Source organism: Paroedura picta, chromosome 17 (assembly GCF_049243985.1).
Source record: "Paroedura picta isolate Pp20150507F chromosome 17, Ppicta_v3.0, whole genome shotgun sequence".
In the NCBI taxonomy this organism is placed as follows: Eukaryota; Metazoa; Chordata; class Lepidosauria; order Squamata; family Gekkonidae; genus Paroedura; species Paroedura picta.
The window spans coordinates 13,944,135-13,954,996 of NC_135385.1; the positions used below are offsets into that span (position 1 = coordinate 13,944,135).

Consider the following 10,862-nt stretch of genomic DNA (forward strand, 5'->3'; position numbering starts at 1 on the left):
TATTCGTTGCTCACCTGTCAAACAAGAAAAAAAAATTTAAAGGGAAAAGGGCATAGAATGACACTCACCGCTCCAAGCCGGTCTCCGAGGCACACCACTTTGCTGTACAATTCCGCCTCCATGGCGAGGCAGAACTCCTTAAGGATATCGCCAACCGTTGTGACTCCGAGTCCGAATTGCTGGGCAACTGTCCGGAAGTACTGCGGGGTGGCCAAGTACCACAATGCGGCTGCGACCCTTTTTTCCACTGGAACGGGGCGCCGCATGCCAGTGACTTGCCTCTCCATGCGGCCACGTAGAGCCTCCACGAGTTCAAAAAATGTCCCACTCGACATCCTGAAGTTGGCAATCCAGTGGTCATCATCCCAGCGAGTCCACACAAAATTCTCCCACCAGTCAGAGGATCGTTCGTCCACCCAGAACTGTCTGGGGAACCGGACCTCTGCCAGAGCTTGCCAGCGTTTCTTGGCCGCCATGGTTGCCCTTAGAGAACGTCTTCTGCTGGTGGACATCGTTCCGGCCACACGTTCTCGGTACTCCTCGATAGCAGACGTCCTACGCGACACGGCGGTATGCATACGCTGGACCACCGCGAGCATCTGAGCCAACAATTGAAAAATAAGCCTCTCCATTGCAACGTTGACCTGTGCTGCGGGCAGTAGGCTACGCAAACAAAAGAGTGAGGCCGACCGCGTGTCTGCCTAGGTGCATATAAGCAGGTAACCTGTGGGCGTGTACTGTGGGCGGGGATTAACCAATCAAACATGTCAATGCATCAACCTCTGGTTCATAGAAAACAATAGAAAACCCGTTCCAACGGCGCCAATGATTTGACGATGACGCGTTGCTACGGGGTTTCCTGGGTTTTTTTTAAAAAAAGGGAACCCCAACAAGTCCGGCTTTAGGGTCGAGGTCAAAGGTGTCCCTGCAGTTTGATTGACGGCCACGGGAGGCCAGAAGCGCTAAAAAGGGACCTCCTTTGTGGCGATAAGACGGAGACCGGAAGCCTGTGGGTTACGAAAGTGGCGAGAAGTGAAAGTGCCAAATTCCGCAAAAACCGCAGCTGTGCGTTACGGGCACAGCTAGTTACATTTCGCTAGTTAAAGTAGCGATTTCACAAACAGCAACCAAATAGCCACTTTGAGCTCTGTGCGAAATGGCCCTGTGTGTCTTCCAACCTGGGACCTCCCACGCTGGTTCGTATCCAGCCTATTCTCCACCAGCTGCAATGGTTACCAGTTGAATTCCGGATCAGACTAAAGGTTCTGGTAATTACCTTCAAGGCCATACGCGGTCAGGGCCCAGTGTACCTGAGGGACCGCCTCCCCGCCTGTGCCCCCAAAAGAGCTCTACGCTCTACTGCCTCCAATCAGCTTAGGATCCCTGGCCCTAAAGAAGTCCGCCTGGTCTCGACCAGGGCCAGAGCATTCTCTGTTCTGGCCCCTACCTGGTGGAACGAGCTCCCAGAGGAGATCAGGGCCCTGACGGAGCTTAAACCCTTCCGCAGGGCCTGCAAAAAGGGGCTCCTCCACCAGGCATTTGGCTGAGACCAGATGTAATCCACAGCGACCAAGGGCCCCTGCTCCCCCCCCACCCCCCCCAGAATCCCATCAACAAGCCCTGGACCTGTTTGTATTACGATTGTTTATTGTTATACTGTGTTGTGTTTGGTTGCAATTGTTGGTTATTGATGTACATGTTCTACAGACTGTTTAATTGTTGGTTATTGATGTACATGTTCTACAGACTGTTTTATGTATGGTTCTCTGTTATAATGTAAACCGCCCTGAGCCTCCGGGGAGGGCGGTATAGAAGTATGATGAATGAATGAATGAATGAATGAATGAATGAATGAATGAATGAATGAATGAATGAATAAATAAATAATTAAAAGGGCCAGACACACTGGATGCATACTGACATTACATCAGAAAGACCTCACCTGTGTTTAATTGAGAAGAAAAAAACCTCTTACTGTCTTTTGAGGCGATCTTTAAACAGTCTAAAAGTCATAAAAGGGCCAGAGACACTGGATGCCTACTGACATGACATCACAAAGACCTCACCTGTGTTTAATTGAGAAGAAAAAAACCTCTTACTGTCTTTTGAGGCAATCCTTAAACAGTCTAGGAGTGAGAAAAGGGGCCAAACTACACAGAGACACTGGAGACATGCAGAGATGACATCACAAAGAGCTTACCTGAGTTGCCTTGACAGGAAAAAAACGTCTTATTGGCTTTTGGGGCGATCTTTAAACAGTCTAAAAGTTATAAAAGGGCCAGAGACACTGGATGCCTACTGAAATGACATCACAAAGACCTCACCTGTGTTTAATTGAGAAGAAAAAAACCTCTTACTGTCTTTTGAGGCGATCTTTAAACAGTCTAAAAGTCATAAAAGGGCCAGAGACACTGGATGCCTACTGACATGACATCACAAAGACCTCACCTGTGTTTAATTGAGAAGAAAAAAACCTCTTACTGTCTTTTGAGGCAATCCTTAAACAGTCTAGGAGTGAGAAAAGGGGCCAAACTACACAGAGACACTGGAGACATGCTGAGATGACATCACAAAGAGCTCACCTGAGTTGCCTTCACAGGAAAAAAACGTCTTATTGGCTTTTCGGGCGATCTTTAAGCAGTCTAAAATTGATAAAAGGGCCAGAGACACTGGATGCCTACTGACATGACATAACGAAGACCTCACCTGTGTTTAATTGAGAAGAAAAAAACCTCTTACTGGGATTTGAGGCGATCTTTAAACAGTCTAACAGTCAGAGAAGGGGCCAAACTACAGAGAGACACTGGAGACATGCTGAGATAACATCACAAAGAGCTCACCTGTGTTGCCTTCACAGGAAAAAAACGTCTTATTGGCTTTTCGAGCGATCTTTAAGCAGTATAAAATTGATAAAAGGGCCAGAGACACTGGATGCCTACTGACATGACATCACAGAGACCTCACCTGTGTTTAATTGAGAAGAAAAAAACCTCGTACTGGCTTTTGAGGCGATCTTTAAACATCTTTAATCTTTAAACTTGCTTTACACGGGCCTGCCCTTGTCTCTGACCCAGAAATTGCAGCTGGTGCAGAATGCATAGAATCATAGAATCATAGAGTTGGAAGGGGCCAAAGAGGCCATCTAGTCCAACCCCCTGCTCAACGCAGGATCAGCCCTAGGCATCCTAAAACATCCAAGAAAAGTGTGTCTCCAACCTTTGCTTGAAGACCGCCAGTGCGGGGGAGCTCACCACCTCCTTAGGCAGCCTATTCTATTCTATGCAGCTGCTAGGATCCTCACAAGAACACCATAGAGGGCCCATATCCAGCCTGTGCTGAAGCAGCTGCATTGGTTGCCAGTGGTGGTCTGGATCAGCTTCAAGGTTTTGGTTTTGACCATTAAGACACTTCACAGTCCGGGTCCCACGTATCTGAGGGACCTCTTATCACCCTATCCTCCCCGTAGGACTTTGTGCTCTGTGGGTTCCAACTTGTTGGTCATTCCCAGGCCCAGAGAAGTACACCTGTGCTTGGCCAGCCAGGGCCTTTTCAGTCCTGGCCCCTACCTGGTGGAATGAGCTCCTGGAGGAGCTGCCATGGGCCCTGGGAGAGCTCTCAGATTTCCGCAGGACCTGCACAACGGGGCTCTTCCACCAGGGCTATGGTTGAAGTCAGTGCTTGTGCTAGTAGAAGATCAGATGGGACTTCCCCCCCTGGAAGAAGTTTATAATTGCCTGTATCCTAACAACCCCTTTGATCCTCTGGCCTGCCATCCTGCCTTAGCCCTTAGGTGGGAATGCCTTAGACCTGCTTCGTCCCTCCCCCCCCCTGTGTTGTGCCTGGGAATCACTATAAGGGATTGTTAGGTTTGATTTTCCAGTCTTAGCAAAATCCCTGTGATATTATGTTAGTTATTTCTCCAATAAAGAGCTTTCTTTTCCTAAATGAAGCCCAATTATTGGGAATAATCAAAGACTCTCCCAAAGGAAGTTGGAGGAAAATGGCTCCCCTTGTCAGATATGGTCATGAAGACCACCAGCTTAGTGACTTCTTTGGGATGGTAGAATCTTGACTCATTTGTGCTCCCTTTGTGTGTGTGTGTGTTATGTATGTCATTCATTGTGTGCATTTTGTGTCATTCAGATATGGAAGAAGAGTCCATTGTAGAGGCCTGGCATGGAAATGGGCCCAAGGAATCAGACCTATAGACTACATCATCAGCTGGTGCCTGTGGTCCACCAACCTCTCCTGGGTTTCTTTCACCCCTTCCAACAATCTTACCTGCTTCTCTGCAGGTAGAAACATTTTGGCTTTCCTTGTCTGAATCCTAGCCTCTGAGTGGACGATGTCCCTGGAGGGTGTGAGATGAATGTTTTAAAAAGCACACTGACCAGGCAGCTGTGTGCCTAAAAGACTGTACAGGGGACTTGATGTCCCAGCTCACCTCCTTGGCTCTGTGGAACACATCGTCCAGGACGATTCCTGGTAGACTATTCCTGGTAGGTAGGCTATTGGGACTTCCAGGACCTTGGTAAACACCCTCGGAGATTCTAACAGCCTTCTACTGGAAGAGCTGGACCTGGAAATCAAACAGAGAACCGTCTGGAAGGTGGAATATACAGGTAAGTATCTCAAAGGCCTAAGGACTATGTGATCATCCTGCTGAACACACTGTAGAATGCAGTGAACTGATTCAAACCAGAATTTGCACTTTGCACTTACCCATAACTTTAGTTCTTTTTGATTTAGGATTGTTTGCTAGTCCCTGGATCTTACTGGGATTACAAGTAGCATGGAATAAATCAAAGGGAAATGCTGTTCTAAAGGCCCCACACACACACACACACACACTAGATGTGCACAGAGAAGAAAGTGTCTCTATTCTGCCTTGGGAAGTGGGGAGACACAGAAGGGGGTGTGTGGGGCCAGAGTTGGCTTATCTACGTAGCATATTTAGCATGTGCTGTGGGCCCCTTGCTTACAGTAAAGGAGGTGTCTGCATTGTGCAGGTGCAGTCCTAAGAAGGTGGAGCCAAGAGACCCGGCAAGTAAGAGCATCATTATTATTAACTAGGGGCAAAGCCCGTTGTCTCCAAGAATACAACGGGCGCTAGAGCTTGGCAGTGGGAAGAGGAAGGGGAGGAGTTGTCCAGTCTGTAAGGGCATGGGATTGTCATGTGTGTTGTGTGGGAGGTTGTGGTGGCATGGTGGCAAATGAGGCCATGGGTGTGGTGATATGGGTGTCAAGAACCTGTGGTGTGGAATGTTGGTTGATTGTGGGAGAGGACTGACCTTTGGGAATTGTGGCCTAGTGGTTACAGATGAGCTTTCCAGAGCCATGTCCTCAGATATGTGAAGGGAAAATCAGACTGGAGACTCTTCTTAGGGGAAGATTACATGGCAACCAACTCCTCCCAGTTCTGTGTCATCTCCCTCCTTGTGTGAATTAGGCCACATTCACCGAAATGCCCCTCTGCCCTAATACACATGGGGTAGTCACAGTACACAGGTGTCCACCCCGTTCCTTCTGTCTCCCATATTTTCACTGTGGGTAAAATGTTATGTGCCCACATGCTTCTTTCATGGTTGCTCCTTAGAAGAACGGATTTTTGTACCCTATTGCTTACTACCCAAAGGAGTCTCAAACACCGTTTCCATTCGTCTCTCCACAATAGTCAACCTGTGAGGTATGTTGGGTTGTGAGAGATCTGAGAGAACTGGGAATGGGCCGCAGTGACCCAGCAGGCCTCAGGTGTCTCAAAGCATTTTCCAATCGTCTTCCCCATAGCAGACTCCCCATGAGGGAGGTGGGGTAGCGAGCCTCACAGGGAAGCTGGCAACCCTAAGAGGAAGACTGTCTGTGCACAGCAGTCTTGACCTTAGTAAGGTTTTTAATACTGTTTTTTTATTTGCCAGGCCAAGGTTATTTGCCAGTTATTATTTCAGTTACGATGTGTCTCCAGACATTTACTTGTTCTTTATTTAGTTTCAGGCTGTAAATATTTATTTAGATCTTCCTGCACTTTCCAGACTCACAGGACTGATGCTGGTCTGCCTGTCTGCGCCCCAGAATACAAACAGTGGCTGATAAGGGCTGGCCCATAACCCATAGGCCAGGAGGGACACTCCTGCACCACTCCCTCCCAACTGCAAGCAAAAATGGCTCATTTGAAGGCTGGACTTGAATGCCTCAATTGTACGATTTTGAAGTCCCACCTCCAAACCTCCAGGAATATTTCCAACCCAGGGGTAGCCAACCTACAGGTGTGGCCTGGAGAGCTCCTGGAATTACAGCTCACCTGCAGAGTATAAAGATCAGCTCCCCAGGCAGAAAGGGCTACTTTGGACAGGGTTGTGTTAGAGAAGAACATTTAAGGCTTCCCACACAGGTTGTTGTTGAATTGAAAGACTTGAGGCCTACTGCACAGGGTTGTTGTGCAGATGAAACAGGAGACAAAAGAGCCAGTTTCGTCTGCAGAATAAGCTGTGCAGTGGCCTCAAATCTGCAGAGAGTTGCAAAGAAGAAAGACACATGGCTTGGCTGTGTCCAACTCCCGGCCAGAGCAGTATTTTAAGCGAGAAGGGGCTTTTCTGTGGCCTCCCTATCAGGCAACTGTTTGGCAGAAGGGGAAAATGCCTCCCTCCCCTCAGTCAGGGCCTGTCAGAGGCTCCTTCCCAGCAGGCCTGAAGGGAGAAGGGGGGACCTCCTGCCAGCTCTGCCAGGGCTCTGAGGCCATCTGCAGGTGGACCTGACAGGTAGGACAGCCTTGGGGCGAGAAGGGCTGGTGCAGCCTCTGTTCTCATCCCCCTTGGCAGCCCTGCTGACCTCCTCTCCCTGCGGAGGTCAGGAGCAGACTGGCAGCCAGACTGGGCTGGGTGAATGGAATTTTGGTCTGTCCTGGTGAGGGGCCAATAGGAAGGCACTTCGCGCGCCTCCCCATTGGCTGCATGGTCCTGGATGGACACTCGGAAGGCCCAATCAGGAGCCGCTTCGCGGCTCCTGATTGGGCCCTCTGAGTTTTTATCCTGGACAGGGCCCGCCCTAACTCCTCACCATGTGGCCTTACTCTTTTATTTAATAGGACCCTGTCCTATTTAAAGATGCAGACTTTCTTTTGTCCTTATGTTCCCCTCAGTCACCGTGGCAGACTTATCCTCCGTAAATGTATCAAATCCCCTTTAAAGTTGGTTATTCCTGCAGCCATCTCTGTACCCTCTGGCAGCCAGTTCAGAAAAAGGTTGATAAAGGACAGGCATGTGCACTTCTGTTATAGATTCAGGATCGTCAAAGAAAGTACTTCATACAGCATATAATTAATTGACAGGATTCACTGCCTCAAAACACAGCTAAGGTTAGAGGGCTTCAAAAAGCTGTAAGTCCAATTCACGGGGAACATAACTACTAATCATGCAAGCTCAACAGGACACTTACTCTGAGCCCGAATATTTCTGAGCAGTCCTGGAAGTCCTGGAAACATTTGGCCAGGGCACAAGATGCTGGGCTAGGAGAACCTTGGGCTGAAATCAGAATCTGTTGTTGTTGTTGTTGTTGTTGTTGTTGTTGTTGTTGTTGTTGTGAGCCATTCAGTCGAGTCCGACTCTTGGTGACCCCATGGCACAACTACTGCCATGATTTCAGATCTTGCACTGCTTCTTTTAGCTGTGAATGTTCTGGCCAGTGTCCATTTTGATTGTATCTAACCACTGTGTTCTTTGTCAGCCTGGTTTCCTTTCCCCACTGACCAGTCCTAGCATAACAAAGAAGAAGAAGAAGAAGAAGAAGAAGAAGAAGAAGAAGAAGAACAAGAACAAGAACAAGAACAAGAACAAGAAGAGTTAGTTTTTATATGCCGCTTTTCTCTACCCGAAGGATTCTCAAAGCAGCTTACAGTCACCTTCTCTCTCCTGTCCCAGCAACAGACACCCTATTAGATGGGTGAGGCTGAGAGAGCCCTGAGATTACTGAAGAAGAAGAATTGGTTCTTGTATGCCGCTTTTCTCTACCTGAAGGAGGCTCAAAGCGATTTACAGTCGCCTTCTCTTTCCTCTCCCCACAACAGACACCCTGTGAGGTGGGTGAGGCTGAGAGAGATCTGATATTCCTGCTCAGTCAGAACAGCATTATCAGTGCCGTGGTGAGCCCAAGGTCACCCAGCTGGCTGCATGTGGGGGAGTGCAGAATCAAACCCGGCTTGCCAGATTAGAAGTTGGCACTCCTAACACTATACCAAACTGGCTCTCTAGTGCCCTACCTGTGCCCTGAACATCTAGCCATGGTGATCCATGTGACAGTCACCTCCAGAACTGATTTCTGTAACTTGCTTTACACGGGCCTGCCCTTGTCTCTGACCCAGAAATTGCAGCTGGTGCAAAATGCAGCTGCTAGGATCCTCACAAGAACACCATAGAGGGCCCATATCCAGCCTGTGCTGAAGCAGCTGCATTGGTTGCCAGTGGCGGTCTGGATCAGCTTCAAGGTTTTGGTTTTGACCATTAAGACCCTTCACAGTCTGGGTCCCACGTATCTGAGGGACCTCTGATCACCCTATCCTCCCCGCAGGACTTTGTGCTCTGTGGGTTCCAACTTGTTGGTCATTCCCAGGCCCAGAGAAGTACACCTGTGTTTGGCCAGCCAGGGCCTTTTCAGTCCTGGCCCCTACCTGGTGGAATGAGCTCCTGGAGGAGCTGCCATGGGCCCTGGGAGAGCTCTCAGATTTCTGCAGGGCCTGCAAAACGGGGCTCTTCCACCAGGTCTATGGTTGAAGTCGGTGCTTGTGCTAGTAGAAGATCAGATGGGACTTCTCCTCCTGGAAGATATGCTCCCACGCCGGTCCATTGGCGTGGTTGGTTGTCACACTCCTCTCCTAGCCACCCAAGTTCCAACAGGCTCCATCTGCCTTCGACAATCTGATCCTTGCAGTGTGTTCCCCAGACGCTTCTGCAGGTAAAGATGTCAAAATCCGATTTATGCTTTTGCAATGTAAAAACTGGCGTGCTACTGATAGTTTATAATTGCCTGTATCCTAACAACGCCTTTGATCCTCTGGCCTGCCATCCTGCCTTAGCCCTTAGGTGGGAATGGCTTAGACCTGCTTCGTCCCTTCCCCCCTGTGTTGTGCCTGGGAATCACTATAAGGGATTGTTAGGTTTGATTTTCCAGTCTTAGCAAAATCCCTGTGATATTATGTTCGTTATTTCTCCAATAAAGAGCTTTCTTTTCCTAAATGAAGCCAATTATTGGGAATACTCAAAGACTCTCCCAAAGGAAGCTGGAGGAAAATGGCTCCCCTTGTCAGATATGGTCATGAAGACCACCAGCTTAGTGACTTCTTTGGGATGGTAGTATCTTGACTTATTTGTGCTCCCTTTGTGTGTTTGTGTGTGTGTTGTATGTCATTCACTGTGTGCATTTTGTGTCATTCAGATAAGGAAGAAGAGTCCATTGTAGAGGCCTGGCATGGAAGTGGGTCCAAGGAACCAGACCTATAGACTACATCATCAGCTGGTGCCTGAGGTCCACCAACCTCTCCTGGGTTTCTTTCACCCCTTCCAACAATCTTACCTGCTTCTCTTCAGGTAGAAACACTTTGGCTTTCCTTGTCTGAATCCTAGCCTCTGAGTGGACGATGTCCCTGGAGGGTGTGAGATGAATGTTTTAAAAAGCACACTGACCAGGCAGCTGTGTGCCTAAAAGACTGCACAGGGGACTTGATGTCCCAGCTCACCTCCTTGGCTCTGTGGAACACATCGTCCAGGACGATTCCTGGTTGTTGTAGGTAGGCTATTGGGACTTCCAGGACCTTGGTAAACACCCTCGGAGATTCTAACAGCCTTCTACTGGAAGAGCTGGCCCTGAAAATCAAAAAGAGAACCGTCTGGAAGGTGGAATATACAGGTAAGTATCTCAAAGGCCTAAGGACTATGTGATCATCCTGCTGAACACACTGTAGAATGCAGTGAACTGATTCAAACCAGAATTTGCACTTTGCATTTACCCATAACTTTAATTCTTTTTGATTTAGGATTGTTTGCTAGTCCCTGGATCTTCCTGGGATTACAAGTAGCATGGAATAAATCAAATGGAAATGCTGTTCTAAAGGCCCCCCCACACACACACTAGATGTGCACAGAGAAGAAAGTGTCTCTATTCTGCCTTGGGAAGTGGGGAGACACAGAAGGGGGTGTGTGGGGCCAGAGTTGGTTTATCTACGTAGCATATTTAGCATGTGCTGTGGGCCCCTTGCTTACAGTAAAGGAGGTGTCTGCATTGTGCAGGTGCAGTCCTAAGAAGGTGGAGCCAAGAGACCCGGCAAGTAAGAGCATCATTATTATTAATTATTATTACGTATTTATTCAATTTGTATGACCGCCACTCTTGGAGACCGGCTCGCAGCGGTTCACAATAATTCACTACAAATCAATGCATTATTGCACACACACACTTGCTTCATTCTCTTCCCTCCAGTCCTGGTCCCTTTCTCGTCCAAGGCTGCCTCACCACCACTGCTGCTTTCCCCCCCAAGCCTTGTGCTCCTATTGGCTGCCCTGCCTCCCCCCTCCTGCACGGGGCCACAAATGAGGCCGCAGCAGTCGAGGCAGAGCCCCCCCCCCCCTTGGCTCCTCCTAATGCCCTCTTCACAAGGGCCTTTGGGAAAAAGTGAGCTTGGCTGATGGAGCTCTTCAAGGAGACTGGAAGTGAAACCTCTTTCCACTGGGGGGGGGGACCTCCACCCCCAGTCTGGATGCTCCTGTTGCAGTTGTGCTCTGCTAAGGTAAAGGTAAAGGTATCCCCTGTGCAAGTCCTAGGGGCATTTCGCACGGCTTCAAAATAGCACAATGGTTGCTAATTGAAAACGCTACTAA

General features: G+C 48.8%; 2 long non-coding RNA genes across 2 annotated transcripts; both read right to left on the reverse strand.

Moving 5' to 3' along the window:
* Window positions 1-342: 342 nt before the first annotated feature.
* Window positions 343-7,535, reverse strand: LOC143827150 (uncharacterized). The gene is made up of 3 exons (XR_013227204.1): window positions 7,432-7,535; window positions 4,445-4,579; window positions 343-599 (listed from the first exon to the last, which is right to left on the reverse strand). It is a non-coding gene; the product is annotated as an uncharacterized LOC143827150 (long non-coding RNA).
* A 63-nt stretch (window positions 7,536-7,598) lies between these two features.
* Window positions 7,599-9,901, reverse strand: LOC143827149 (uncharacterized). Its single transcript, XR_013227203.1, has 3 exons — window positions 9,725-9,901; window positions 9,562-9,631; window positions 7,599-7,747 (listed from the first exon to the last, which is right to left on the reverse strand). It is a non-coding gene; the product is annotated as an uncharacterized LOC143827149 (long non-coding RNA).
* Between the last annotated feature and the right edge of the window lie 961 nt (window positions 9,902-10,862).